Raw genomic sequence first — 27,868 nt, 5'->3', positions numbered from 1 at the left:
GAGGGAAAAACTTTGCGCACGGCTACAGGCCAAACCACTGGACAGATTGTCATCATTTTTGTGGCAGGGGTAGGGGCTTGTTCCCAAAGGCGTGCTTTTGTAAATTTTGTGAGAAATCCTACTGTACTTTCCTTTAAAATGATAAAAAAGTAGCACTCTAAGAATTAGTGATATCTATGTCCGCTCCGCGGTCCCACTTCCCTGTTTGCTCAGTGGAGCATATTTTTATTGGCTAATCGATGGCATGCCGTACGGCAACATGTTGCGCTTTCACCGATTGGTTCTGCCGCGGCGTCACGTACGTAGCGTTCTTTTGATATGGCCACCATAGTCATTTAGTTTTTGTGTTGTACGCCGCAATCCCCGCAAGCAAACCTTTATGAAACACTGTGTGCAAAGGTAAGCATTACTTATGTGTGGCAGTAAAAAGTGAAACAGTGCTTTCTTCTTGTTACCACCATCATATCGTGCAGTGAAATTTGGTAGTCACTGTACGACAAGTCCTTACTGCCTCTATGTAAGAAACAACCACCAAAAGTACTGCAGTTACACTGGCGTCCAATATTTTGGAATCTGAGGCAGCCACCTGCACGGTTTCGTAAATACAGCGCATCTGCACGTGGTCAGGAGTAACGGTTCTCACGAGTGACTGCTTTCCCAAGCTTCAAGCACTGGATTACAAAGCAACCTCAAAATAATCAGCTTTATCTTGTTTCAGAGTTGTGTTCACAATTCTCCTGGATTTGTTGGGGCTTCCTTGTCTCAGTGCAGTTGACAGGCGGCACGGCCCACCCATTACAGGTCACGCAACCAGTTACCCTTGCCCCAACTTTCTGCCACCTAGCTTAGATTGGTTTGGCAGTTCCGAACCAACTCACAAGTTCAGAGAATATTGCTTTCTCTTTCTTGGCACTTCCTTGGCTCTCTTTTCGAAATCCCACTTTATTAGCTTGTATTTACAGCCTTCACTTCCCCTTATTCATCTTACTTTTGCTCGGTCGGCATTTTGCTCACACTTCACTGGCTTCCCTCGGCTGCTTGTTCACAGCTTTCATTCTTGTTTTCACAGGCGTAACAGTTCATATTTCTTGATATCCATGATTGATCAGAGAACTTTGACCATACATGGGGCCTCATTACGACCCTGCCGGTCCAGAAAGTGTGGTGGCGGTAAAACCGCTGCCACCGTTGTTTCCGGACCGACTGATTAAGAGTCCTGCAGGAGGGAGGTGTCACTCCCGCCAGGTCGGACCTGGCGGGATTTACACTACCCGTCTGCAGGCGCAAATGGAAACACCGGCTCCGTCAAAGACGGAACCGATGTTTCCATTGTCCCCATACCCATAGAGTCCTTTGGGACTCCATGGGAATGGGGACTTACAGAATTCCGCCTCTGGATATCCCGGGTCACCGGGATCGTAATGTCCCGGTGATTCTGGAAATCACGGAGGTGGAATGGTAATATGGGTCTGGCGGTAGCCTGCCGGTTTTTCCGGCACGGTTACTGCCGGACTCGTAATGAGGCCCATGGTCTCTGATCAATCATGGATATTTAGAAAGTAATATGAACTGTTACTGCTGTGAAAATGAGAATGAAAGCTGTGAACAAGCAGCCGAGGGGAGCCAGTGAAGTGTGAGTAAAATTCCTTCAGACGTGACCACTCTGATATATTGTTTCAACGAAGTGCACTTCTAGCACTGCATTCATTTCGGTTTGTTCTTCTGCTTTGATCAGAGGCTTTCAAGAACGTGCCAATTGCACACGACCACTCAGATACAGTGTAACTTAGCAACTTTCATACGTGCACCGGGTTTCTCGCATTCTCTGAAACTCACCAGTCGCAGCGCTCTTTTCTTTAGCTTCCTTGAGGTCAGTGTCTCACCGCCTGCCCCTGGGACACCCTGTGGCTGGTAATTCCCTTCAAGTGAACAAGCACTGTTCGACCACCACGAAGGAACTGACGCTCTCCATGTTTTTCTTCTCCCGCCTTCACCAGCTCCCTGGAGGCACGGCTCCCTCGCCATACATTTCCACTCAGCTTCACTGTGCAGTCCTTCAGCGTCTGGGCATCCCGTTCTACTTTGGCTTGTTGCGGATTGGGCTGACTTTCCTGCTGCTCTCTCTCCTTCAACCAAGTCAGCTACCCCCTTCCACCAAGGCAGGTTTCTCTGGTGCTCCACCTTTCATACACCAGAGCCCCATTAGGAAGTTTCTGGTGTGATTCACTTGCCTGGTTTGCATGATTCCAATTAGGTCAATTACTGGGACATGCCGGACCTTCAGCACTGTAGTCATCAGGATCCCTCTTCTTCGTCCCAGTACTATAGTGGAATCTCCTATAGGTAGTCTGTATTACTCTCTGAGACATCTTCTTCTCAGTACTTTGTGTCATTTCAGGGCAGAAATTAGGATATGGACAGCAATATCCTACAAAGGCTGATGGAGGGTAGGGTGAGTCAATGTCAGGAAAGGGGGGATACAATGTCTTGTCCTCTGACACCTTCGCCCTAATCCCCAAAGACCCTTCACTCAGGTGATCCTCCCTTGCTAGTCCAGGAACCAAAAGCAATGGGCTTTCCCTGGCCACCTGAACAGAAGATTCCTGGGGAGCAGATGTGAGAGTGCCTTCAGGTTTCTCACATACCATTCCCCTATGCAGGTTAGCCTCAGTGCTTCACAGGGTAACCTCGAAAGATAGTTCACATTGCCTTGCTCTCGCCCTTTTCAATGTTCCACTGAGAAGCAGTATGGTTAAAGGTCTAAAACCCACAGCATGAACCTAGGGTTTGACTCCTTCCTCTCGCTAATCCAGATCAATGGAGAATGATCAGTCTGAATTGTTGACCCAGTAAATAGTATTTCAGATGTAAGATTGCCCATTGTATTGCCAAAGCCTCTAACTCGATGACAGAGCAATTTATTCCCCTTGGGAATTGTTTTCGACTGATGTACAGTATCAGATGTTCCAGTCCGTCATGATTATGGGATAAGCCGGCACCTAGTCCTGTTAGGGATGCATCGGTTTGTAAGATGAATTATTTAGAGAAGTCGGCTACTTTTAGAATGGGACTTTGACATAAGGTTTGTTTTAAGGTGTTGTAACAAAGTTCATCCTCTGTATCACATTTAACCTTTTGGGGCTCTGCATTTTTCAACTTGTCTGTCAATTTGGAAGTCTTACTGGAAAAGTTTGGGATTAACCGACGACAAGTAACCTATCAATGCCAGAAAGGATCTCAAATCCATCTTAGTTTTTGGCGTGGGGGTGTCGTGAACTGCGCTAACTTTTTCTTGTTGGAGTTGGACAAAACCATTACCCAACAAAACCCCTACGAACTTGACCACAGATTGGGCTAACTTACACTTTTTGGGATTGGCAGCGAGTCTGGCTTCTCTTAAGGCTCTCATGACAGTATACAGGTGATATAGATGGTCCTCCCATGTCTTACTATGGATCACAATGTCATCAATGTATGCTCTGCAAAACTCTGAGTAGGGTTGTAAAATACGATCCATTAGTCTCTAGAATGTCGCGGGAGCATCATGGGAGGCCAAATTGTAAGGCTTTGAAATGGAACAGTCCTATAGGAGTGGCAAATGCAGTTTTTTCCGGGTCAGGTCCAAACATTGAGAGCTGCCAGTACCCCTTCGTAAGGTCCAATGTTGACAAGTAGACTACATTACCCAATCTATCGTCAATACGTGGCATTGGGTAAGCATCAAAGGCAGAGATGGAATTGACCTTTCTGAAATCTATACAAAACCTCAAACTTCCATCGATCAGGTTTTACCACCAACACAATGGAGGAGGACCAGGGGCTGGTTGAAGGTTCGATTAAATTAGCTTTGAGCATCTGTTCCACTTCCTTTATGATGATATCTTTTTGGGACTCAGGTAACTGATATGGTCTTAGATGCACTACCATGTCTACAGGCAGTGATCCAGATAGGATTTTGAAGTGGGATTTGTTACTCCTTATTTTGTAAAGTTGGAAGTAAAATGATTTTTTAGGGGGTAAAAAATGCAGTCCCATTCCCAATGGGAGTATTTTATAAGCGAGTAAAAATATAATGTGATTGTAAACATGTTTTTGGAATAAATATGTGTCTTTGCATCTGGTTTATTCATACTCTTTGAGAGATACATTTTTACATCTTCGTATCTGGCAGTAATAATAGTCGTTTCTTTCTGTGGCACGAAATACACTACTGGTCTGAACCTTTTTCATGCAGCTGTGTGGGTTAAAGTGTGTCCGTTTCCTTTTCCTAGCTGAGCGTATTTTTACTCCCTATTTTTATTTTTGGGGAGTATTTACCTGTTTTTAGGCAGTAAAAGTGGTCGATAAACCCCTTATCTGTAGGACTGTCTACAGGTGTACGGATGTGGCGATATATACCCTTCACCCTTCCAGGTTCCTCACAGAATACATCTAGAAATGGACTCACAAGATCAACAAGATCTTGTTTTTGATTGTCTATTGGACTATAGGGAAATTACAGTTATATCTGCTACATCTCCAGGTATTAAGCAAGATAATATGGTGGCATTGGACTCAGAGAAGTTCTCCTTCCACTCTTTTTAAAAATGTATGTGATAAACCTGGGTCTTTTGCCAGCGATCTGGCTAAGAGATTTTACAATTACAGGGACCCATTTGGTTTTCCACCTCATATGGTCCATGCCATTTGGAAACTAATTTATCAGGTGTGGGTAGGAGCACTAGCACCTTTTGCCCAATAGAAAATGATTGTAATGAAATGTTCTTATTATGGGAGGTTTTCTGTTGTTCCCGGGCCTTAACCATATGTGTTTGTACCAGCGATCTAACAGTTGCCATGTGTTCTTTGAGCCTGGTTGCGGTTTGAGAGAGTGGTATAGGGGCCTCTTCTCTTTGCTCCCATGTTTCCCTAGCATGTGGAGGACGTCCCTGAGTTCCCACCCACAAAGCAATTCAAAAGACGAAAAACTGGTGGAGGCCTGGGGTGTTTTCCCGATTGCAAATGAAGCCCATGGAATCATTTGGTCCCAGTTTTTTCCATCTTGATCCACTAGTTTCCGTAGGATGGTTTTCAGCATTTTATTGAACCTTTGTACGAGACCATCCATTTGAGGATGATATACAGAGGTTCTTAGTGTGGTGATGTGTAGAAACTCCTTATCCTCTCCCATAAGCTTACTCATGAAATTAGAGCCTTGATTATCAACATTTCTTTAGGGAATCCAATCCAGGAAAAGGAGGACAGCAAGTGTTTTCAAATTTGCTGAGTAGTGTTGGTTCTTAGAGGGAAAGCTTCAGGGTACCTTGTAGCATAGTCCACGATTACTAATACATACTTGTTACCCAATTTTGAAGCTTCAAGGGACCCTATGATATCCATCTCTATCCTTGAAAAAAGGATTTCAATAATGGGTTATGGGTAATGGATTCAATGGACCTGGTGGGGGTATGTGTGCACTGGTTCCTTGGCAGATAACACTTGCCTGAACACAGTTCTTGAGGTCCTCATGGATCCATGGCCAATAGAATGTTGTACTTATTTGTGCCCGAGTTTTCGCCTGACCCAAATGTCCCCCTGTTAGATGTAAGTGGGCTATTTCAAGAACCACTTGCTTGTGGGTTCTCCGGGACAACCAACTGGGTTTTTATCACAATATATAGAAGCCCATATTTTAAGAAAGAAAGGGTCTGCCTATTTCGCAACCTTCAGGTAAGATTTTTAAAAAGACTTCGGCCAATAAAGAGTCATTCCTCTGGGCGAAAGGCTAGGTCAGGAATTATGTCAGGTTCCTCCTCAATAGATTTAGGGGATACACAAGCACTAGACCTTTCATCTGCTTATCTGAAACCTAAAGCACCCGTCTGAATCACCCCTTTTCCATCTCCCCCTTAAGCCTAGGAAATACTGCCTTCTCAAGTATTCCTTTTTTTTTAAACTGTTTTTTGTTACATTTTAAAGCAAAAACAAAACAAGTAACACAAATACTCATTCAGACGACACCACTCCCAACCCCCATACAACGTACCAATAAACCATATAGGCAAGGAGAGAAAAAATAAACAGAAAGACAGGAATTATACAAGTTTGTACTCAGCAGGAAGAGTGATGATCAGGCCCCTCAGATACACCACAGCTGACCGATAATAAATAGGCTACATATGGGCCCCAAATATTCTTCGGCTTTGAGGCCGGATGCACATAAGTTCCATAGTCCATTTCTGTTTTTTAACAGTATAACATGTCAGACCTCCACTGTTCAAATGAAGGGGAGCAGCACTTGCCCCAAACCATAACCACGCTCCTCTTAGCCAGGAGCAGTAAAAGGCCTGTTAACTTCTTAACATGCTTAGGCAGATGCAGTGTGTAACCCAGCAACGCCACAACAAGAGATTGATCCACCCGTTCCCCCACAATACCTTCGATCAATTCAAACACTTGCTCCCAAAAGGTGTGGATTCAGGGACAGGCCCAGGTCAGATGTAGGAAGGATGCTGAGGGAGCACTGCATCTCCCGCAGGACTCTGGAGCCTCAGGGAAGAATCTATGTATGTCCATCGGGGTCAGGTAAAATTGGTGCAAAAATGGAAACTGGATTAACTTAAAGTTGCTGGGGATGGCCACCTTATGCGTTTGCATACAGCAGTACCTCCAGGTTTCACCTGATAGTGAGGCACCAAAGGCATCCCCCCCTCCAGCGTAACAAACAGCCCGTCAGGGAACATATCCTGCCAACATGTGAGGCCCAACTCATCCACACTTTGGACAAAAACCTTCTCCCTCATAAGTGGGATCCCCGTAACATGCTTAATAGGGAGAAGTGGGAAATAAAGTAACCTGTTGCGACCAACACCTTTGTTTTCCTCCATGCGCTACAGGTAAGCTCGACCATATTCCGTGGCTTCGATATTTGTTGAGGTGAGGTGAAAACGACAGCCCTCAGGAGCAAGGTGGCACCCATCACCCTCTCCATTTGTACATGCGCCCTATCGGCGGTCAAATCGTACCTATATGGCAAAAAGGATGCTTGTGCTGCCATCCAATATGCTTCAAAGTCACCAAGGGCAAGCCCTCCGCTCTCCAAGGGAGCCACCAGCTTCTCCCAACGCACGCAAGCTTGGCTCCCCTGCCAGGTAAAGTGTTTAATGACGGACCTCAGCTTTTTATAGAATTTAGCTGAATCAAGATAGGCACATTAAGGAATATGTAAAGAAATCTGGGTAATATCACCATCATAATTATCGATATACGCCGGAACAGGTACAACGGCAGGGTCATCCACTTCCGAAGAAGTGCCTCTGTGTGCCAACTTTTACTCGCAGTTCTTTTGATAGAGCACATCAGGTGTCCTGGCCACCATCACCCCTGGGTATCGAGTGGCTTCAGCATGCCATTGGTAGTCAAACTCCCCTTGGAACCCTGCCGTCCCGCTTGTCAAGGGGAATAGCACGGATTTCGAAGGGTTGACATGGAGCCCAGAAAATTGGGCCAAAAACTAGAATGTCCCTCATATCCGGTGCTAGATTTACCTCGGGGTCCTTGACAAAAAGGAATAAACCATCCGTATACAATGAGATGACCAATTTATGCATGAATAAACGTCCCCCTTTGTTTTGTCAATGTGCCAGGAGTGGACCATTTCCACTAAAGTTTCAACTGCAAGTGCGAATAGAAGAGTAAAAGGGGGGACAATGGGCATCACTGCCGCGTACCCCTTTTCACCACGATGGAATCCAAAAGTCTGTCATTCACCAGGAATCGTGTCACAGGGCGCTCATATAAAAAAGAAATGACCATTCTTACAAAATCCTCCCCCACCCCCATGCGTCCCAAAACAGTGAAAAGGACCGGCCACTCAATTGAGTCAAATGCCTTCTCGGTGTCGAGAAGGGCCGCGACTACAGACCTATGCTGGTCAAGGATTGACAAGAAGCTGAAAATTCTGCAAAGGCCATATGACGTGAACATTCCGGGGATGAACCGAGCCTGATCAGACAGTACGCATCTAGGCATAATCAGGAAAGGCTATTAGCCAGCAACCTGGCCAGAATTTTATTGTATAAGTTCAAAGGAATCAGGCGATAGGAGAAGTAACTATTGGCATTCTTCCCCGGCTTTAGGAGTAAAATGACCACTGCTTCTCGCATTGACCCAGGCAGTGCACCTTCACAAGTATTCCTTGAGCAATCTTATCTCCAGGCTGGACCTGGTAGGCATCCTTCCCATGGTTCTGCAACATCTTTATTTATCCTCTAAAATCTGGGTCAAGAACCCCAGCCAGGACATCTATCCAGAACTTCCAGGTGAGTCATGACTTGGGTGCCAGTCGAATGTAAATCCCAGGAAGTGGTGATGGATGAAGACACCCTGCTAGCTCCAATCAATTATAAAAATCCGAAGGAGAGGCATCAGACAAAGCGACTTGGACACCTAGCAGTAAAAATACAACCAGCCTTACCTCTGTCAGGCGACGTCTGCGAGAACAAGCCTTAAAATTCCACACCAATCTCACCTTTTTTCCAATAATACAAAAAGCAAAAAAGAAGAGACTCTCTGAGGAAGAAAAGGCAACACAGGAATGTTGGCACATTAACCAGCTGGCTGGTGGAAGACGATGACCCAGTGCATGCAACAGGGACAGTGGAAGCTGTAAATCTCCTTTCGTATGCATCCCTTCCAAAAATCAAGTGTTCTACGCACATTGTTGCAGAGGGCGCTGCAAAACTAAAAAAAAAACTAAAAAGAAAGCAAGAAGGAGAAAAATAGAATAATATTCCACAACAAACTGTGCCTGATGATGAACTAATAAACATGGACCCAAAAATCCTTACTATTGGGCCTGAGCAGATCACTAAAGACTCAATAAGACTAAAATCGACCAGCTTTCCTGAAGCTTCTTGGAAACATATCAACTCTCAACACAAGTGATGTTGACAACGTATAACAATTGAGCTAGGATGCGGGACACGTAACATGAATTCACTGCTGTCTGGCAGAAACAGCAACAATGATTCGATCCCATGTGAGCTCCATGAGAACACTAGGCTACATATGAGACCCTGAGGAACGGAGTGCTCCAGCACTGGCGGGCTGCCCCAAATGTTCGGGCGGTCTGAATATTGGCCAACCAACATTGGTACATCACCCACCACCGTAGAGAACGTCAGTAGCTGGAAATGACTGAAGAGCTTCTTACCCATGCCACACATGATGAATAATTGATTAATAAGCATTATTAGCTGGACCACAAGAGGACATATACACTTTCTGGCTGAGGGAAGCTCTCTGGCTATTCTCCGGCAACATGATATATTCATGCTTCAAGAACCTTGGTGGACTGCTCCCGTTAGCATAGATGGTTAATGTTTATTTCAAGGACGAGCAAAAAAGGGACTGAAGGGGCGTCCTTCTGGGGGTCTCATAATGGGTACAAAATAAATCCTAAATTCCAGTATAATTGTGTAAAAGGAAGTTAACAGTAATGTGCTTGCCACAGAGGTACTTTTAAAGACTGGCTCCGAAAGCAGGCACATGCTGTTAATCAATGTCTGACACCCCTCGCCGCCCGGGGGTTTACACACTGATGCAATTTTTGCACATATTGACACACTCTGCCCCGAGTGGGTAGGCACATCAGACCATGACTTACTTATTGTTGGTGGGGACCTGAATGCTCGTTGCCCTGATAGCGGCCTTTGTGAGACTCATACTAATGTTGCTGGTGCGTGTTTACTTCTGCAGAAATCAATATAACAGACAGGCTAAAAAAGTGATCACTTTTCTTAGTGAATGGGAACTGGTACTTTTAAATTGCTGCACTAGGGGGTCACAAACCAGGTCAGGGAACCTGGAGATGTGGTAAAAAAATTGGCAACTCTAGACTAGATCTTCGGGAGTAATGCTGTGTTGGAACTAGTCTCCAAGTTTGTAGTGACACCAAATGAAAATAGCAGCCATGCCATACTTAATTTCAAAATGGGGCTGAGCCTTAATAAATCTATAGTGTCTGGCATAGGAGGTATCCCTTCCAGTCACACAGGCAAGCAAATATACTGGTCAAAAGAAAATATAGATAGGGTTATAAGTACGTGTCATACATGATCATAAATTGTCACAGAGAGACACGCAGACTTCTCAATGCAAACAAAATTGAGAAGTGGTTTGCCCGGTCAGTGGAAAAGTTATGTGCCCTTGGAGTTGTGATACACCTGGTCACTAATAAAGTACACACAAGGCCATTCGATAGTATGATTCGGGACTTCAGTATAAGATGAGAAGGGAAATACGCAACTTCAAATCATCTATAGATTCCTTAATTGAAAGAGAGACACAGATATGTTAATTTAATTCCCAGGATAGAAACTGGGTAAGACACTGGAGATTCTAAATGATAAAGGCTGAATGGCAACGGATGATAGGTGCTCTTAGAGGCAAACATACATGTAACATTTGGCAAATACTTACGCCAAGGGATTAAAAGAATAGCAAGCTATTAATCTAATCGGTGAAGAAGTATGGATGACCTATGTGTGAACACAAATGAACAGCACAGATACTTGTGTATGGCAAGAGCCTGTGATGAGTCGCATGTGGCCTTTGGACACTAGCCCCGACACGCTCAAAGCATTAATTATGAAACTTAAATATGTCAGAGCGCCTGAACCAAACGGGCCCGCAAACATAGTACTCGAGAAGGACCCTAATGGCTGGGCTAGTTTCCTGGAGATATTGTTTGACAGGGTGTGTACTGACCACTTAATCCCGGAAACATGGCCGCAATCTTTAATGATACCTATATATAAAAAAGGCAATAGGTCCTTACCAGAGAATTATAGGTTCCTTTCTATGTTGGATGTAACCAGGAAAATATTTGCCATCCTTGTTTTGAAAGATGTCCCGGCCTGGGTCGAATCAAAGAACCTACTATATCCCTTTCAAACAGGTTTTTGACCGGGCTCGTCAATGGCCCATAACATCAGGCTCTTAGACAGCTTGATTCATGGGGCAAGGCGAAAAGATGGACCATGTTTTATATCATATATGTGGATTTCAGGGCAGCCTTTGATCAAGTAAACCGGACGACTCTGTGGAATAAGATGGAGAGCTTGGGCTGCCCTGGGTGGCTTCTTACAGTTTCACAACAACACCTCTGTAAGGGTGAGTCTTAGTAACAAGAGGTTAATAACGCTTCCTGTTTTGATTAGATGGGCAGTCAAGCAAGGTTGTATGCTGGCTAACCCACTGTTCAATCTCTGCCTGGCTGACCTGCCTGAATATTTATCAGGTGCATATAATTGTCCCCCGCGGATTGGTACCACCAGAGTTTCTAGTATGTTATATGCAGATGACCTCGCCATATTTGACCATATCGATACAGGGATGAAGTTTATGCATCAGGAGATTTTAAACTACGCCAGCCAGAATGACTTACTGATCAAAATGGTAAAGACAAAGACCATGTTGATTACAACAATAAAAGTCAATAGACCCGTCATGGTGACATCCCAAGGTCCTATTGAATATGTCATGCATTACCCATATCTAGAACTATGAATGAGCACATCTGCAGACTATCGCCTTATAAGGGAAATAAAAACCAGGAAAGGTAGAAAGCTCACACAACTTTTTCATAAATTTGCAAACCAGACTGCAGGCTACTCTATGGAGGTAATCCTGAAGTTATACAAACAATGCTTCTGCCCTGCAGTCCTTTATGGGATAGAGGCCTTGACTATGGGCAGTGTAACCTGGTTAAAGTGCCTAGAAGGAAGTTTCTGAAGAACAATATTAAAAATAGGTCCCTCTATTCCAATGGAATATTTAAGATTGGAATTGGGACTGATCTCGCTAGGCAAACTGGCTCTCAGAAAGCGTGGGGAATTATTTATTAAATCTAAAGTCTCTCATGCCTGTCGGCTTCTGAAAGAATTAGGGCCCAATAGCGACAGAATTAGTGACCAGAGGCCGCAACTTTGAAGATTTAAATTTGACAATCTTTAAACAGGTAAATTAGGAATCGAGCGCCGACTCCAGAAGTAACTATGATGCCTGTGGGCTATGGCGCAGTAAAAATAACCCATAGGCACAATTGGACTAATGTCTTATCAGAGAAACTGTTTTTACTTGCAACATTTACATTTATGTTTGTTCTTTTTCGTGTAAAAATCGCTAATTCGATTAAATCTCTCGTCCATTGCTGTTGAAAGGAGGCGTATCTACAAAACCTCACGTTTGTCCACGGAGCGGAACGCGGAGGTAGGGTGCAGAATACAAGCAGTCTACAGTCCACAGGGCCGCAAGGGGCTCAAGGGGTGCTGTCATTATGGAGCCCGACGTCCCCCTCCTCTGGTTCTGGACTCTGAATCCAAGAGAACTCTACGCAGTAATGCGCCACAAGTTTAGACAAACAAAGACCTTTCCCAGTCCTATCTCCAAAGAAGTTGAAGCCGAAGGGAAAATATGCAAAACTTAATGTACCTTTGAGCCCGATGGGCGCCCCATTCATCCTGGCGAGGCGGAGCTGCCTTTCTGACCCGCTCTCTGCAGCCACGACAAGCTCCTCGCCGGCGCTCCCTCTGCCGAGGACACCGGCGCCGCCGGCCGTGTCTGTAGCCGAAGTGACAGCCTACTCGGTGGTCTCACCCGCCATGGGACGCAATTACGCCGACCGAGGAGACCGGGCCCTGGAGGGCTCTCAGCGGACACAGGGCAGTGTAAAACCGATCTCTGAACAGGAAGCTGCCCGCTTGTCTGAGCCACAGTCTCCCTCCGAGGATCCGGCGGTTTTGGTTTCATCGCGATACACGTCTTCCCGCAGCTCAAGAACATCAAAGGCTTCACAGGACGCGGACTGGAGCACGGGCGGGAGTCCCGCCTCGGCGAGAGGGATTTCCTCCGAGGCCGTCGGAGGACGACCCGTGAGGGCCCTTTCTCCCGCCCCCCCCTCCAGTCCGCCAAAAGTCAGCACTGGAAGTTGCGGGCGCAGCTATAGCCGGGATTTTCCGGCAAGGTAATCAAAAAGCCAATTCAATTGGAATGGCCCAGCCACTGCCAGACTCAGGAGAAGTGCAGGACTCGTTGCCAGCAAAGCACCCTCAGAACTTAAAAGCTATTGCCCTGATACATGCTGAATCCCCTCTGGAGGAAGTCGCACCCCTTGGGGGTACCAAAAATGATACAGTAACAGTCACCCATGAGATGAGCCCCCAGTCACATGACATTATCCCTTCAGCGTGTACTGATTCTACGTTGAGTGAGCTACCCACTTCAGCAAGCACAGCATCAGTAGAAACCACCTATAAAGGTGCAGATGCTCAAAGCCAAAAAGTAAATTTGGCCATAACGCTGCCGCTAAGAAAAATTCCCTACAATAAAAACCAAACTGGAAAAAAAAGTAGGGCAAAGACCAAGGACATAATACGCGCAAGCGCAGAGTCAGGAATGCAAGTAAAAAGAAACAAAAAACCTCTGTTACCTAACTCGGAAAATTCTAACCAAACCTCAGCGAAAAAAAAAGGCTACGCCATTTCAGCAATCAACTCCAAATGCTCTTTTCAACCTATTCAAAAATAAACAATGCAAACGTAAATTCAATGCTGAAATGGAACTGTCAGATGCAGAAATTCTAGAAGTACTCGAAAAATCCCTTTCGGATCCAAAGGCAAGCAATGTGGCTGCAAACGACATAAGATCTTCAGAGAAATCTCCGACTCAAACACATATAGTCCCCGCAGAGATCCCTCTAATAAGTATCCCTTTGTGCAAAGGAGCTTCACTGAAACCTCTAATCCAACCACCTGCAGCTCCCGCAGAAAATGCTTTAACAAAAAACCTGTCTGGTCCTTCCCAGCCCACTAAGCCATGTAATCTGGGCTTGGGGGCCCAGCAACTCGAAAAATCAAGTCCAAAGATACTGATAGACTCCTTCTTGCCGGAGCAATCCAAATCGTCGGAGCAGAGTAAAAAACATCCAGATCCAGCATTTTCAGAGCACCTCATAAAGGTAAAAGTTCAGACGGGGCGCAGAGTCAATAACAAGGATCGATCAATCATAAACCTTACCAGCTCCTCTGCGGAAGAGACGTCTGATGTTACGGCCCAGAGCTCATTGGATAAACGCCATGAAGAGGAACGACCAATCACTCAAATGAGTTCACAACCATGGGCCAACATCCACCTGGATAATCACCGTTTGGGCAGGTTGTCACTACCAGCGTACTCACACTTTGGCTCCTTCAACTCCAGCCGTGACGACCTGCAAATGTCACCAGAAATTTGAAAACCTCCGTATTACCATTCCTTTCAAACCGAAAACGTACCCGAGATTCAACCACAACTGAGGGATCAAAGGGACCCAACGTCAAAAAAAAGGCTATCAACAGAAACGTTAGTAGACTCAAGCAAAGGGTCGCCCAAGAAAAGGCCGGACCTGACTTCCGTAATGTCGGCCCTCACCATCGCTCTCTCACCCTTTTGCAAACTTTATGAATCATTAAATGACACTGCCAAAGACAACACCTCAATTTTGGCAACAATTCAGTCAAAATTAACTTTTCAAGAAGGTTATATAACGGCAATTGAAACCAAAGAGGCGGCAAAACAGCTAATCTTGGAAGAAAAGCTAGCTTGGATAGAAAAACTGCTAACTAAAAGTCCAATTATCAGTAAGGAAAAACCAACGATTGAAAAAACATCTCAAACAAAAGAGCTCAACAAGCTCAATGTCGCGCCACTTTTCCAGAAACCTCAAAGAAACGCTCTGAGCGAGATTTTGACTCCCACAACTAGCTCAGCGGAAACAAAAATATATACGGGTCTCTCGAGAAATCTAAACCCTGCTTTCAAACTAGCAAGCAAGGTTTCAACTTCTCCTTCAAATCAAAAGCAATTGGCGCAAAACAAACAGGCCAAAAGAGGATCAAGAATCGCCCAAAAATCGACAACGTAAGCTTTCTCAACCGGGTTATCTTACTGCAGGCCAAGCATTCATTGACTTAAGCAATTCACCTCAGTCAACAGCCGGCTTTCAGGCTTCAAGCAGTCTCATGGATCTGACTCAACATTTAGACACAGAAGATCCCCCGTAGACTGAGACGGTACAGAACAGCCCAAAAACAGCCTCAAGCGCCAACTGTGAAAATTACCACGAACTGAGACCTTTCCCTACTAGGAATAAATCTCAAAGTCGTAGTGGATCAAAAGACAAGAAGCAGGCAAACGTTGCACGTGATAAAGCGGTTGACCACAAGCGCCCATTAACAGATGCCCTGCAAGCAGTCTCGACGGATGAACCTGTGAAGACAAAGCACGGAAGTTATCAAGACGAGGAAATCAAACGAAAAACGCAAGCTGAGTCTCCTTGAAGAAACTCCAACAGCTCTACGCAAGGCACCCGAATTTTCAAGTTGGAACAAACTTCACATAAGTCGGGATATATGATCCTGAACAGGAAAACGGTTCTAAAAATCTTGAGCAAAACCAAATCACTAAGATCCCTAACCACGGGAGACTTCCGTTTAATTGAGCCCTACCATACAGAACAGAGGACAAAGGCATATTTGAAAAGCACAGGCTCTACAAACAGGCATGGAAGAGGCGTACAAAGAGCTCAGTCAAACTGGCCTCCTGCTAACTGAACTAGAAAGACCAAAATTGATGTTGGAGAAATCCAACAGGGAGGATAACAGATCCCACAAGTCGTCTTATCTTCCGAAAGCTAAAGATCTGCATTACATAAATAACGGAGAAATGAAATCAACTAGAGCAAGAAACCAACTAAGATCACACAGAGACCTCCAAACGGAACGCACGCCATCTAATAACTCAAGGCTTTCGTGGAAAGCCTCTGAGAGGTTATCATACAGATCAAGCAAAACTGAGCAGAAACGTCACCTTCATTCTGATACCACACCACCTAGAAAAACATCCAAAGACGAAATCCATCATAAAGACCTATCTCCAAGTCGTGACTCATCTCGATACCCAAAGGCCCATGGGAATGGCACAAGACTGCAGTAAATGGGAAGTCAAGTAGATAGCAACTAGGTTGGGCTAATAGCTAATAACACACTAGCCCAGGATTCATCGGAGATTCGTACCCTCTCCATGGCCTCATGGAACACCAGGGGCCATCTACATTTAACAGACAGTAACAATCAGACCCTGGTGGGCTTCGACATCATCCGCCTCCAGGAAACCTGGCTTACGGAGAAGCCTTCATTGGATGGCTACGAGATTGAACTTTCAGACGCTAAGCAAGGTCTGTTTGGGCGACCATCATCTGGTCTGCTGCTTGCAGTAAGAATTGGTTCAGGAATTAAAATCCTAAAAAAACTAGCAGAGAGCTATGGAATGTTGGCTGTTCTTACGTCAAGGACATATCAGGATCTAAGGTCCAAAAAAACCAACACAGTTGATCTGGCAATAGTCAACTTGTATTGGAATCCCCAACAATCATCAACACTAAACTTCTGTAAGGAAGTGACTGAGGTGATCGATAACATCAGAATCGATTCAAACACAGAACATGTGATCATATGTGGAGACCTACACGCAACATGCGTTCTAGATTTGGCCAGTCTATCCAGACACAAACTGCCGTCTGAAGAGAGAGGAAAAGCCTGGATGATCACCATGAATTCAAGGAATTTCCACAATTTAGCAGGGCTTAAATCTTGGGAAAACATCATCCCTACTTGGGAACGGGAAAACTCTCAGGCCACACTCGATCATATCTTCACATCAAACAACTTACTGCCTTTGGTGAAATCATTTAAAGTTGTAAGGACAAAAGAGAGTGACCACAATTTGCTTGCAATAACATGGTCATCATCACATTACATAAGCAAACTTTCTCTTCCTGCAATAGAAGCAAACACTCAGTGTACCAGACTGCGCTTAACTGCCAAAAGCATCATGGAGATTACTGATAATTACGGAAAACTTATGGGAGGGAACTCAACGGAGTGCGAGAGACCAGACTGCCTCCCATTTTTACTACAATTTAGATCAGACCTCAAGATCAACAAAGGCCAAATCTGAAAACACTGGCACGTGTTTGACCAACCCCTAGTGGACAGAAGAATATTTTTGAGGAAAGCTAAAATAAGAGTAGCAATCGAACAATCTGACTCAGCCAAGGCTGACTGCCTTGTAGAAATTAACAACTATAAATCCTGGCTAAGGAGTCGCAGGAGATCGATGTATCAAAACGATGCGGAAAAGATGCTCAGGACATTAAGCACCAAGAAATCCAGCTACTTTTGGGCCCTTATTAATACGGCAACGAATGGCCGGGAAAGGGAACTGGCGAACTCTGTCACAGAAGAAAACTGGACCAACTATTTCAGAACCATGTTCACGGCACCAAACGGTTTGCTTGAAAGCCAACCAGAAAAGAAAGTGACAGGTGGATCAAGCTCTCGGATGAAGAAGACATTATCAACGTCATCAAACATCTTAAATCCTCGAGAGCCCCTGGTCCGGATGGCCTAAGCAACATAGACCTCAAGCAACATCCGGAAGCATGGGCAAGATTACTGAGTATCTATCATATTTCAACACTGTGAATCACTCAGAACTATTCCAACAACTTGGACTCACTCAATTGTCCCGCTGTTCAAATGCGGAAACAGGGAAGAACCACAGAACTACAGACCGATTGCCCTGTTGGATATTATTGGTAAAATATTCGCAACACTACTGCTCAAACAGTTCCAATCCTGGGCAAAGGACTCTCCAGCACTTGACCCCTTTCATATGGTTTTCCTTAAAAATGGCGGAACTTCCATCTTGCTGCTAAATCTAATTAAAGCAAAAGTAAAGCAGGGCGCGCCACCGGTTTTTCTGGCCTTTATTGACCTCTCGCAGGCCTTCGATAAAGTGGACAGGAGCTTGCTTTGGTCCAAACTACATAACTGGAATTGCCCAAATGAACTGTTGAACCCCATCAAAGCGAAACATACTGATAACAAGCTGCAAGTTCGACTCAACAATCACAGAACCCTATCAAATGAGATTCCAGCAGAGCGTGCGGTGAAACAAGGGTGCCCTTTAGCACCAGCACTCTTCATCAGCTTTCTCTGAGACTTCATGGACACCGAAAGCTCAGTTCGAGCCTTTCCGCCGAAAATAGGCAACACGAACACATCCCGCCTGCTGTATGGGGATGACTTAATTTTTCTAGATCAGACAGAGGTTGGTTTACAACGCCAATTGACCAACTTGGCAAACTACATAAAATCTAATAACTTGGAAATCAACAAATCCAAAACAAAAATTCTGATCCTAGCTAAAAATAAGTCCCACAAGAAACGTCAGAGGAGGGTTCCTAGAAAATACCAAGATTGAAACAGTCGAATGCTACAAATATCTGGAAGTAACAATAGACAACTCAATACAGGAGACAACCATGCAATTGATGCTATGGGGCAAAACCAGGAATTTAGCAGCACAGATGAGATCAATCGATAAGAGATATGGCAAATTTTCTCTGGAGCCTGTAATCCAATTCTACAGAGGCAAAGTTGTCCCGGCCTTAACGTACGGAATGGGTGAAACCCTATCAATGCCGACCGCAATCTGGCCAAAACTCGAAGGCTTACTATGGCGCTCAGTTCTGGGCCTCCCAAACTCAGCCGCAATTGTAAATATCAGGCGCGAGCTAGGCTGCAATCCTTACTCGCAGCGGTTGACCAGAACGCAATGCAAATTTATAGAAAAATCATCATGCCGGAAACCCTTTCGATATTCAAGCTGATAGCAGAAGAGCTTGCAACTGGCCGTCTTAACATCTTAAAAAAATGGTCGCAAAAACAAAAGGCAAAACTGGATGAAATAGCCTGCACCGAAGAAGAACTGATCGGAAACCCCCAGAGAATAAAACGAAAAATGGACCTCTTGGACTGGATTAATACAGTTGACAAAGCCCGAGCTAACAAATTGACCACACATCTGCCCCCAACTTTTAATCAACTGAAGGTACCTCTGCCATACTGTTCGAAATTTCCGAATAAAAAACTAATGCAAACACTTTTGAGAGCTTGTCTGAATTTAATGCCCACACGTGAAATTCTCAACATTAGACTCCAGTCTTCATCTACAGAATGTAGACTATGTAAAACATTAAAGGAACCGGAAAACTTGAAGCACCTGCTGCTACACTGCGAGGCGCTGTGTCAAGAAAGAAGCGCCTATTTTTCGCCTCTTCAAGTTCCTTTCCATTACCATCTCCTTTCCATCGCGTATACTACTATTTATATGAAGATCAATTCACAACATACCTACTCGTTTTTTTAAAAATCACAAGTTGATTATATGAAATAAAACAAAAAATAAAAAAATAAAAAATAAAAATCCTTCAAAAGAAAATTCGACCTCTGGGACTGGAACATTAATTGTGATCATAAGTATAAACTTACGAACCATAAATATGTATCTAATGTAGTCCATCATTATATACGTCCCCAGATATATATGCTCAGAGTCCAAACCCTGCGATCACAATGCTGAATTTGCACTTATAAATTAACAAGCTGCCGCTGCTCACGATTCTCGGCTGAAATTACCTCCAGATAGAGATTCTCTAGAGTCTGAAAATTATCTCATATTGACAAAACAGCAAAGCATTTATTCACCGACTGTGTGAACATGGGTGCCTTATACATACATATGAAGGCCTAATAGATAATCATGACACGATTAGGATCTACCGACTTTTGGTGTTGTCTTAATTCAGCTTAATTAGAAATAGCACTTTACCGTTTATGGCTATAGATTGAAAAGCGTTTAAGCCATTAAATAAATAATCATGCCCTAATTTGCCCTATGCTTACATGCACACCCATATTTGAAGTATACGCATCAATTTTAATAGAAGCTAATCTTTGTCGAAAATGAAATAATGAATGTTGCACTGATGATTTTATGGTGTGATTATAGAAACCAATGTAATACTTTAATGTGTATCTAATTGCAGTGTGACTTCACACAATGGTAATGTGTTGAAAGATCTATAATCCGTATAATGTATGGTATGTCTTACATGTTTAAGTATGGTATGTAGGTGCAGGTACGATTCTTATGTCTATGTAGTTTGAATTTGTAAATGTCTTAATTGACTAAATACAGATAAATATTATTATTATTATAACTGGGGTGGGTTGCTGGTGATTTTATTAGTTTGTTTAGTGTGATTAAAGACGACTTTTTTTTATAAAAGCGTGGCTGGATTTTTATTTTATTTTGGTACCACAGTACCATTTGTTCTTTTTGATACTTACTTCCTCTTGAAGAGATGTCTGCCCTCCACCCATGCTACCTTAAACAATTGAATGAGGTTTAACATTCATGTTGTGCCCGTTTGACGTTTACGACTGAGGTCACTGCTGATTTAGTAGTAGCTTGGGGGTTGATTAATAGTTTAAAAACGAATCCCAATTATCCCACAAAAGAGTAGTAATTTGATCCCAGATGAATGTTACACATTTGTGTTTTAAAACGACAAAACCTCAGCATTTCAAGTTTAACGAGGAAGACTACTACCTCGGGCAGGTGTGCGCTAGAACACTATGTCACTGTTCCACTCCTTTGACATATCACCAGCGTCAAGTGCCTCAGTCCAATGTATTTTTTTTAAACACCCTGCAGCAAACAAGTTGTTTAGGCGACAAGGAGTCCTCTGGTTACAATAACTTCAGAACACCCACAGGCATTTGATTATAAAAGACATGCCGGTTTTTTTAAAGTGAGAACTGAATTTGGTCATACCTCAAATGGGTGAGGCATTCATCCATTTCTGTTCTGAAATAGTCAGTGAAACCAGCTACGTGTGGTTCGGCAGTGAAACTGGGAGATAAAATGTGGGGTGGGCTTGATCTCAAACCACCCCATGATTGCCAACGAAAAGCAACAACAGTTTAGTTTGGGGTCTGAGGAAAAGCCTGAATTAGATTATTCCTGGAAGGAATAGTTGGTAAGAATCTTACAGCAACTAAAGATATAAACCGCCCCCCGCCCATTTCTCCAAGATGAACCAGAATGTGTTTCCATGCCAACCTATACCCTGCCCATCCCATCTGGCAATAAACAGCTGAGCTCCTGATTACGTCCTGCTACCGGCAAGGCGTTGATGTTGACAATAAGTAAGTATGCCTCTTCCCGCGCACACACTTCTTTCTTCCCCTGCCTCGTACATCCGAAGACAGGCGTCATGACTTCCTATTGCTGCTCCGGGGCAGTGCCCTAGAGCCTTCCTCTCTATGCGGAGGGCAGGGAGAGATAATGTGCTGGGGCTGCGAGGCAGGGGCGGGGGAGGTGTCCTGCAGCAGGATATCAGGAGCTACTAGAGTCCTAGGAAGCGAATCGGCAGGCAATCGTTTGTATTTATTGAACGTGGAAAGCGCTACTCAAAGAACTGCAGAGAGGCTGGAGCAGTCCCGCTGCTGGGTGCTTTAGACACGAATGATAAAGTAGGTTATATATTAAACTGGAATAGGCCTGGGTGGAGTGCAAGAGTAATGGAGCATCTGGGAGCCGCAGCATAGCACCATGTGGGAGAACGCGGCAGGTCACCGGGCCATGTGCAGCAGATCATGTGGGGAGATAATCAATAAACCGGATCCAGAGTTCAATCTCTGCTTCCCAGAATAAATGCTCTGCAGGAGACGCTAATCGCCAAACCTATGAGATCATCTACAGCAAGAATGTCCAGTGCTGTGGAATGAGGGGGGATCTCATGTAGCTCAGTGGCACAGGCCCTTAGGCTTGGGGAGCTGTCCACGGGGTACAGAGGAGGGAAGGGGGGAGAAAGGCGGCCATAAGGCACACCACCTCCCCTGCCACCACCCCTTGACCTTTCCCGCTGCAGGGCTCCCAGGAAGAGTCTGGCAGGGAGGGGACCCAGGACCCAACAAAAGATGCTCATATGTGGCTGGCACAAGCATCCAAACCCCCAGTGCCTCTCCCCTCTTCAAAGAGGGAGAAAACACTCAACAGTAGGAGAGGGGAGAGGCAGAGAGCCACGTACATAGGTGCTAAAGCCAGCCATTTGGGTGGCCAGTGCAGGTCATATGCTGGCATGGCCCCAGCCCCTGGGCATATTTGCCCTATATAGGCAGGGGCAGAATGAACACTCTAACCGAGTGAATCTGGACTCTGCATTGGCAGACCCAGCTTCTCGTTTGCTCGTACCCCACCCACCTCTGGAAAAGGTACAGTTGGGCAAGCAAAGGCCAACTATGGTTGTCTGAAAGTTCTGGAAAAGAAGAACAGAAAAGGCATCATGACCCTGGATTGAAACTGCCATCAGGCACAGCAGTACAGGTGCCAAACACATGGAGCTGGGAGCTCACGCTGGGGGCATCTTGTGAGCAAAGACGGGCATCTATCTTCCAGTTCCTGGCCCAAGTGCCAAAACGTAAAATAACTAAGAAAACATTGCACATCTGTATGTTGGGGGATATCCATAATACTAAGTTATGTTTTTATTAGTATTATCTTTAATAAAAGCCACAGTCTTTAAATTGCCAACACAATAACACGTTACTGCATATTGTTTTATGTATTTTCTGTGTAGAATGTATGACCCTTAGGACTGGCGGTTCCATAGCTGAAGGAGTTTCTGCACTTGGCCCTGTCTGTGCACGTAGAAAATATCCAAGAAGCGATGTATATCGAATCCCTAACCAGAAGGAAACTGATAACCTCATCTGGAACCGAGCTGCATGAAGAAATGCTCGAAGGTGGAGGGAGCGGGTGCCAGTTGCAGATGGGAACCTGCACACGGATTTCAATTGCTGTCTTCTGGGCAGCAGCGGACCGCCTCCAGGAAGGATAGGACCGAGGAGCAGGTACCGACCCTCCTCTTCTTAATATGTCATGTGAACCCGCGATGTCCGCCTTAACCAATACACTGAGCGAGGACAGGCTGCACGATTCAGGCGTGCAACTAAATGCAGGCTGTGCCAGCACGCCGGCGCGTCTTAACGCGGCGCTTTCCCGGACAGTGTTGCCTTACGCCTTGTTGTAATACTGTAGTTCATTTTGCATTATGGGAGGAGACCACTGAAACGGAGATTTTGACTGACGCTCACAGTCCCTGGACCTGTGGTACTTGAAGCAAGGGTTCAACGCCTCCGCCCAGACCGCCTCATCATACCTCCTCCCCACACTGTTAGCATAACAACCAGCTCTCGTGCAGTACAGAGAACATGATCTACGTCCTCACAATTCTTACCTCCAGTACAGCATCGCCGGCGACGGCTAGACCCCGCCTCGTCGGCTAGACCCTGTGCCAGGCTTGTCCTGCTGTACCCAGTGTCCACTGGCAGTGTGCAGTGGCAGGGCGCAGACCAAGGCTCCTTAGACAACAGCGGCAGATCCAGTGCGGAGGCCGGCCAGTGACGTCAGCCGGTCGGGCCCCGCCCACCATCTGCACTGACAGGACGGCCTGCAGGGGCAGGGGAGGTGGCCTGACACACAGCCGCACAGAGAAATACGCGCGTAGGAGAGAAAAGAGCAAAACCATACTGAGGCACGGAAGAGCCAAACAGAAGCACAGTACGACGGTCTTCTCAACAACAACACAACAGCCACACACGGAGAGCAAAACTTAACAGGCGCAGAGAAAAGCGAGTACGCAACTTCATGGGGGTCTAGTACAACCGCCAGCGACGGAGAAGAACCACAGGGGGGCAGTACGACATAGAAGACCCACACGGGGGCAGTGGAGAACCAAACATGAATCGAAACCTCAGTGTGGTCACTGAGCAGGCAAACAAGCCTAACATCTCACCAAGGAGATTTAGGGCAAGTTTTTCTGTGAGATTATTTTAATGGGAAAGTTTGCCAAATGGTGACATTTAATAGTTTGGAAATTGTATTGGTTGAGGAAGCAATTTATGATTCTCGAAGGCGGCTGTGAAAATCATCAACCTTTTCATTCGGTCGTTGGCAGACTTGGCCAATTAGAAACATTTCAAAGTCCGGGTTGAGTTGCGGCTTGATCTTCCTGGTTAGCACTAGTTTTGCTGTGTCATAGTCGTCCTCAGTGCCTCTGTTGGGTAAGGTGTTGAATAAGCCTCAGCGGGAGGGACCCAAGGTTAAGCATCAGGAGTGTTTGCTTATCCTCGGGGTCTGTGACTTTGTGTTCAGTTTGAACTGTTGCAGCCAGAGCCGGCCTTAGGGGGGGGCGGGCCGGGCAAACGCCCGGGGCGCCATTCCCCCCCAGGGCGTCATTAGTCCCCTGCCACGCCAGGTTAGGGGAGTCTTTTAAGGGCTCCCCTGAGGTGACGTAGTGATAAAAGGTGCGGCAGGCGCCCTTTTGTTATTGCGCCCTCGTTGGTGGGGCGCATTTAATAACAACAGGGTGCTGATGCAGAGCCAGAAGGCGCGGGAGCCAGGAGGTTTTCATTGGAATAGGGCGCTCATGCATGAGCGTCCTATTCCAGTGATTAACCCCCTGCGAGTCGCCGGAGCAGGGAGGGACAAAACAAATGTGTCGCTCCTGCCCCCGCCCCGCCTCTCCCCCTGTCGACCAGTGGGGACGGGGGCGCACCAATTCGCCCAGGGCACAGCTGCCTCTAAGGCCGGCCCTGGTTTTAGCACAGTTCCTACCTAATTGCAACTCCAGGCCCATATGGTTCAACGGCTTCATGGAGTGCAGCCACGAGTTGTCAAGGAGGAGTCCCTAGGTACCTGGTCTTTCCGTCAAGGCAGACGGGTCTGCCGCCATGATGGTTGGATATTGTTGCTACTTTGCGGGCCGTAGGCGGGGCTCGGGGCAGTTTTAGATTGAGCACAGGCGGCTTGGTGTTCAGTGCTGTTGTTATGTCACTTAAATATGTCCTCTCTGTTCGTGCTGAGTGTGTGGTCCCTAGAGTTGTTGTTGCACCCTACCAGATCAGCAGAGCTTTCAGTGTGCTGGCATAACACGCTCTCTAATAGGGGTTTACGCTAGACTTGTATGATTCATTATCGTTGAATGGTAATTCTACATTTGTCCACAGACACAGAGACAAGAAAAAGACGATCGGGCGTGGTGCTTACAGTTGCTGGCAATGTTCTGATGTTTTTCCCTTTGGTGCGCTATCCAGCACGTTGATTGGGCCTTTATTTCCTTTCGGATGCTGTCTCAGCAGGGATGGGAGCCTGCCGAGTCCCCAGCGGCAGCCGCCGGTGCCGCATGCACTGCCTGTGAGGGTGCCCCTTTTTTGTCGTTGCACTCTGTTGCGTGCCGTATAGATAAATGGGGCGTTTCCCGGCCGCGCAAAGCGACTGGGGAGCCCGAACTACACACAGTGCCTCAGTGTGAGTCTGTGTCGAAGGGGGGGCTCACGGACACCCGCGGGGCTGTGGGTCAGCTGTAACAGTGGCGACGAGCCAGATCCGCAACCCGGGCACGGCGGTGATTAAGGCAGTGATTTGTTTATTTTCTTTTTACAATTTCACCGTCTGAAAATGCTGCGGAAAGGGGTGCGGTCCACGCAGTTGGGGGCCAATTTACGGACATGGCCTAGGAAGGTCGCAGCTCAATTTTAGAGCGTTGGTGGGCCATCAAGGCCAATTTTTTTTACCCGCTTGCAGCGGACAGCTGCATTTTGCACTGCATGTGCTTTCTAATGAGAATTTTGCATATTTTCATTAAAATTCGTCGTGGTCGATGTGAGGAGCCAGGGGAGGCTTGCTGTTGTGGTGTGATCCCTGGGCCCACCCAGCTTAATATTGTGAGCCACTAGCTGCCATAGTCTTTGTTTGGGACATCTGCTGATCCAGTTCAAGTGGCCTACCCAGAGGGGTGGTGCCCACTGGTGTTTTATGCTGGGACCTTGATTTATCTGCTTTCCACGTTCTCCAACAAAAGAGGAGACTACAGCGACCTGGCCCTTGGTGTGGAGGAAAGAGATTGGCATGCAAGCAAGGGTGGGGTGAATTGCGGCCCCTGTGACCTGAGGGGGGTGCTTGTGCACTCCCCGCCATGAATAACGATGGCCAAGCTGCAGCCTTGCATCCCACTACGCCGGCAGTTCAGCCTCCAGCACAACCTGTGGTGCCCGTTGTTCATCCTCCTGCGCAGCCTCCAGCACAGCCCCCTGCACCGGCTGCCCAGCCCCAAGCACCACAACTTCTTGGAATCAGACCTCTGGGTGCCTTTCAACCAATGCCTGAGTTTGATATCTCAGGTGCCCTGTCCAGCCTGGGGCCCCGCTTGAAGATGTGGATGGACAGACTCCAGATGTACTTTAGGGCCATGATGGAGACGAATGATGACAGTAAGGTGGCCACTCTACTGCGCTGGGCTGGCGGTGCACGAGGTATTTCTGTCACTTCAACCTCATGACAACTCCTATGCTGCTGCGAAGGAGCCCTTGCACAAATACTTTCTATCTCTTCCAAATACTGATTATGAGCGCTTTATAATGAGCTCATCTAGCCAGAAAGCTGATGAAACACTGTACACTTTTTATGGGAGGTTGCGCAGACTGGCTGTGCCGTGTGTGTGGGACAATCCAGGGACCATGATCAGGAACCAACTAATCCAAGGGTGCGCATCTGGCAAACTGCGCAGACAGATCCGGAGGGAACCAGGAATCACCCTCCCTCATATCCTGGAGCTGGGACGATGCCAGGAGGTGTTGGAGTTAAGGGCATACTGCATGGAAGCAGGGGTGCGCCCCAGTAAGACAGAGGACATCTGTGCAGTGGGCTGTGGCAGAGGGGCCAGGCACCCAGGTGGTAATCCCTGCGAGAGAAGCTCTGGGCCAGTCAACTCAGGCCCGAAGTGTGGGTATGACGTACCACCCCCTGCGGAGTGCCCAGCAGTGGGAAAATCGTGTGGCCGTTGCGGTGCTGCTGATCACTACGCCCGCATGTGCAAGGCCCCGCTTGTTGTCCCAAGAGGTCCAGTGATGGCAGGCTTCTTCCGTCAGCAACGTCCAACAAATGTGGCCGAGGTAGATCAGGCAGAGGAGGGCTCAGCTCTCGATGGTGATGAAGGGGAGAACGTTTTCTTTGTTTCCATCGTGGGCGTCCTATGATCGAAAACAAGGCGGCAACCCAGGTGCCAGTGGCAGGTGAATGAGTCCTCAGTCCCAGTTCTGGTGGAAACTGGTGCGTCAGTGAACGTCATGGCCCGGGAACACTACAACGCCATGGAGTGTCTGCCCAGCCTAACAACACCAAAGGCGCGCATATTTACATTTGGAGGCGCACAGCCAATCCTGCTGGACGGTGTCTATGTGGCGGAAGTGAAGCATGGCGGGTCTGCGATCAGAGCCCGGTTCTATGTCACCCCGCTCAGCACCAACACTCTGCTGAGCTGCGCGGTGGCGGATGCTTTGGGCATTGTGAGCTATGCATACTCCGTGCATGTGGAAGATATACAGGTATTGCTAGACAAGTACTCTGGCATAATTGAAGGGATCGGGCGAATGACTGGGTGTTAGGGAGAATTCTCATAAATGGTTGATTTCCCTTACCTAAAGAGTCCCCCAGCAGCTTTGCTGGATTTTTAGGATTTACTTTTTCACCTGGTAAGAGTCTGAGCCTTTTTTCCCACTCTTACATGTGTTTTGCTATGTGTATTTCTACTTTTTGTGTGATCTTGGGAACTGGACCCTCACCTACTCCATGTGCACCACTTTTTGTGTGTGTTACACAGCACCTTCAGTGCAGTGACACAGGGTTGTCTTTGAGACTTCCCACTGACTCCATTTTTATGGGGCTGACTACTGTCCCCCAGAAACAGGTAAAGTTGCCATTAACTTTATATAGTCACTTTAAACCACAGACCAAGTACACCCCATTTTACATGGAGTATTGGAAAGGGTTAACTCCTATCCCTTTTTGTCTGTACCTCTTGGGGCATTGTTTCGCT

The 27,868-nt window shown here is 46.3% G+C and overlaps 1 protein-coding gene across 15 annotated transcripts in view; it reads right to left on the bottom strand.

Annotated features, from left to right (window-relative positions):
* Window positions 1-23,414, bottom strand: part of INPP4A (inositol polyphosphate-4-phosphatase type I A) — a 2,396,889-nt gene extending 2,373,475 nt beyond the window's left edge. For 9 of the 15 annotated variants that reach the window (XM_069636663.1, XM_069636660.1, XM_069636662.1 and 6 more), the window contains exon 1: window positions 23,231-23,413. The gene's annotated coding sequence lies outside the window, so the exon portion shown is untranslated. Of the gene's footprint in view, window positions 1-23,230 lie in introns of all 15 variants that reach the window. The other 6 variants (XM_069636673.1, XM_069636671.1, XM_069636672.1 and 3 more) reach the window with 2 other exon arrangements.
* Window positions 23,415-27,868: the final 4,454 nt, after the last annotated feature.

The sequence above is a fragment of the Ambystoma mexicanum genome, chromosome 7p (genome assembly GCF_040938575.1).
Source record: "Ambystoma mexicanum isolate Mex_15411 chromosome 7p, UKY_AmexF1_1, whole genome shotgun sequence".
In the NCBI taxonomy this organism is placed as follows: Eukaryota; Metazoa; Chordata; class Amphibia; order Caudata; family Ambystomatidae; genus Ambystoma; species Ambystoma mexicanum.
This window is presented reverse-complemented; position numbering and strand designations above follow the sequence as displayed.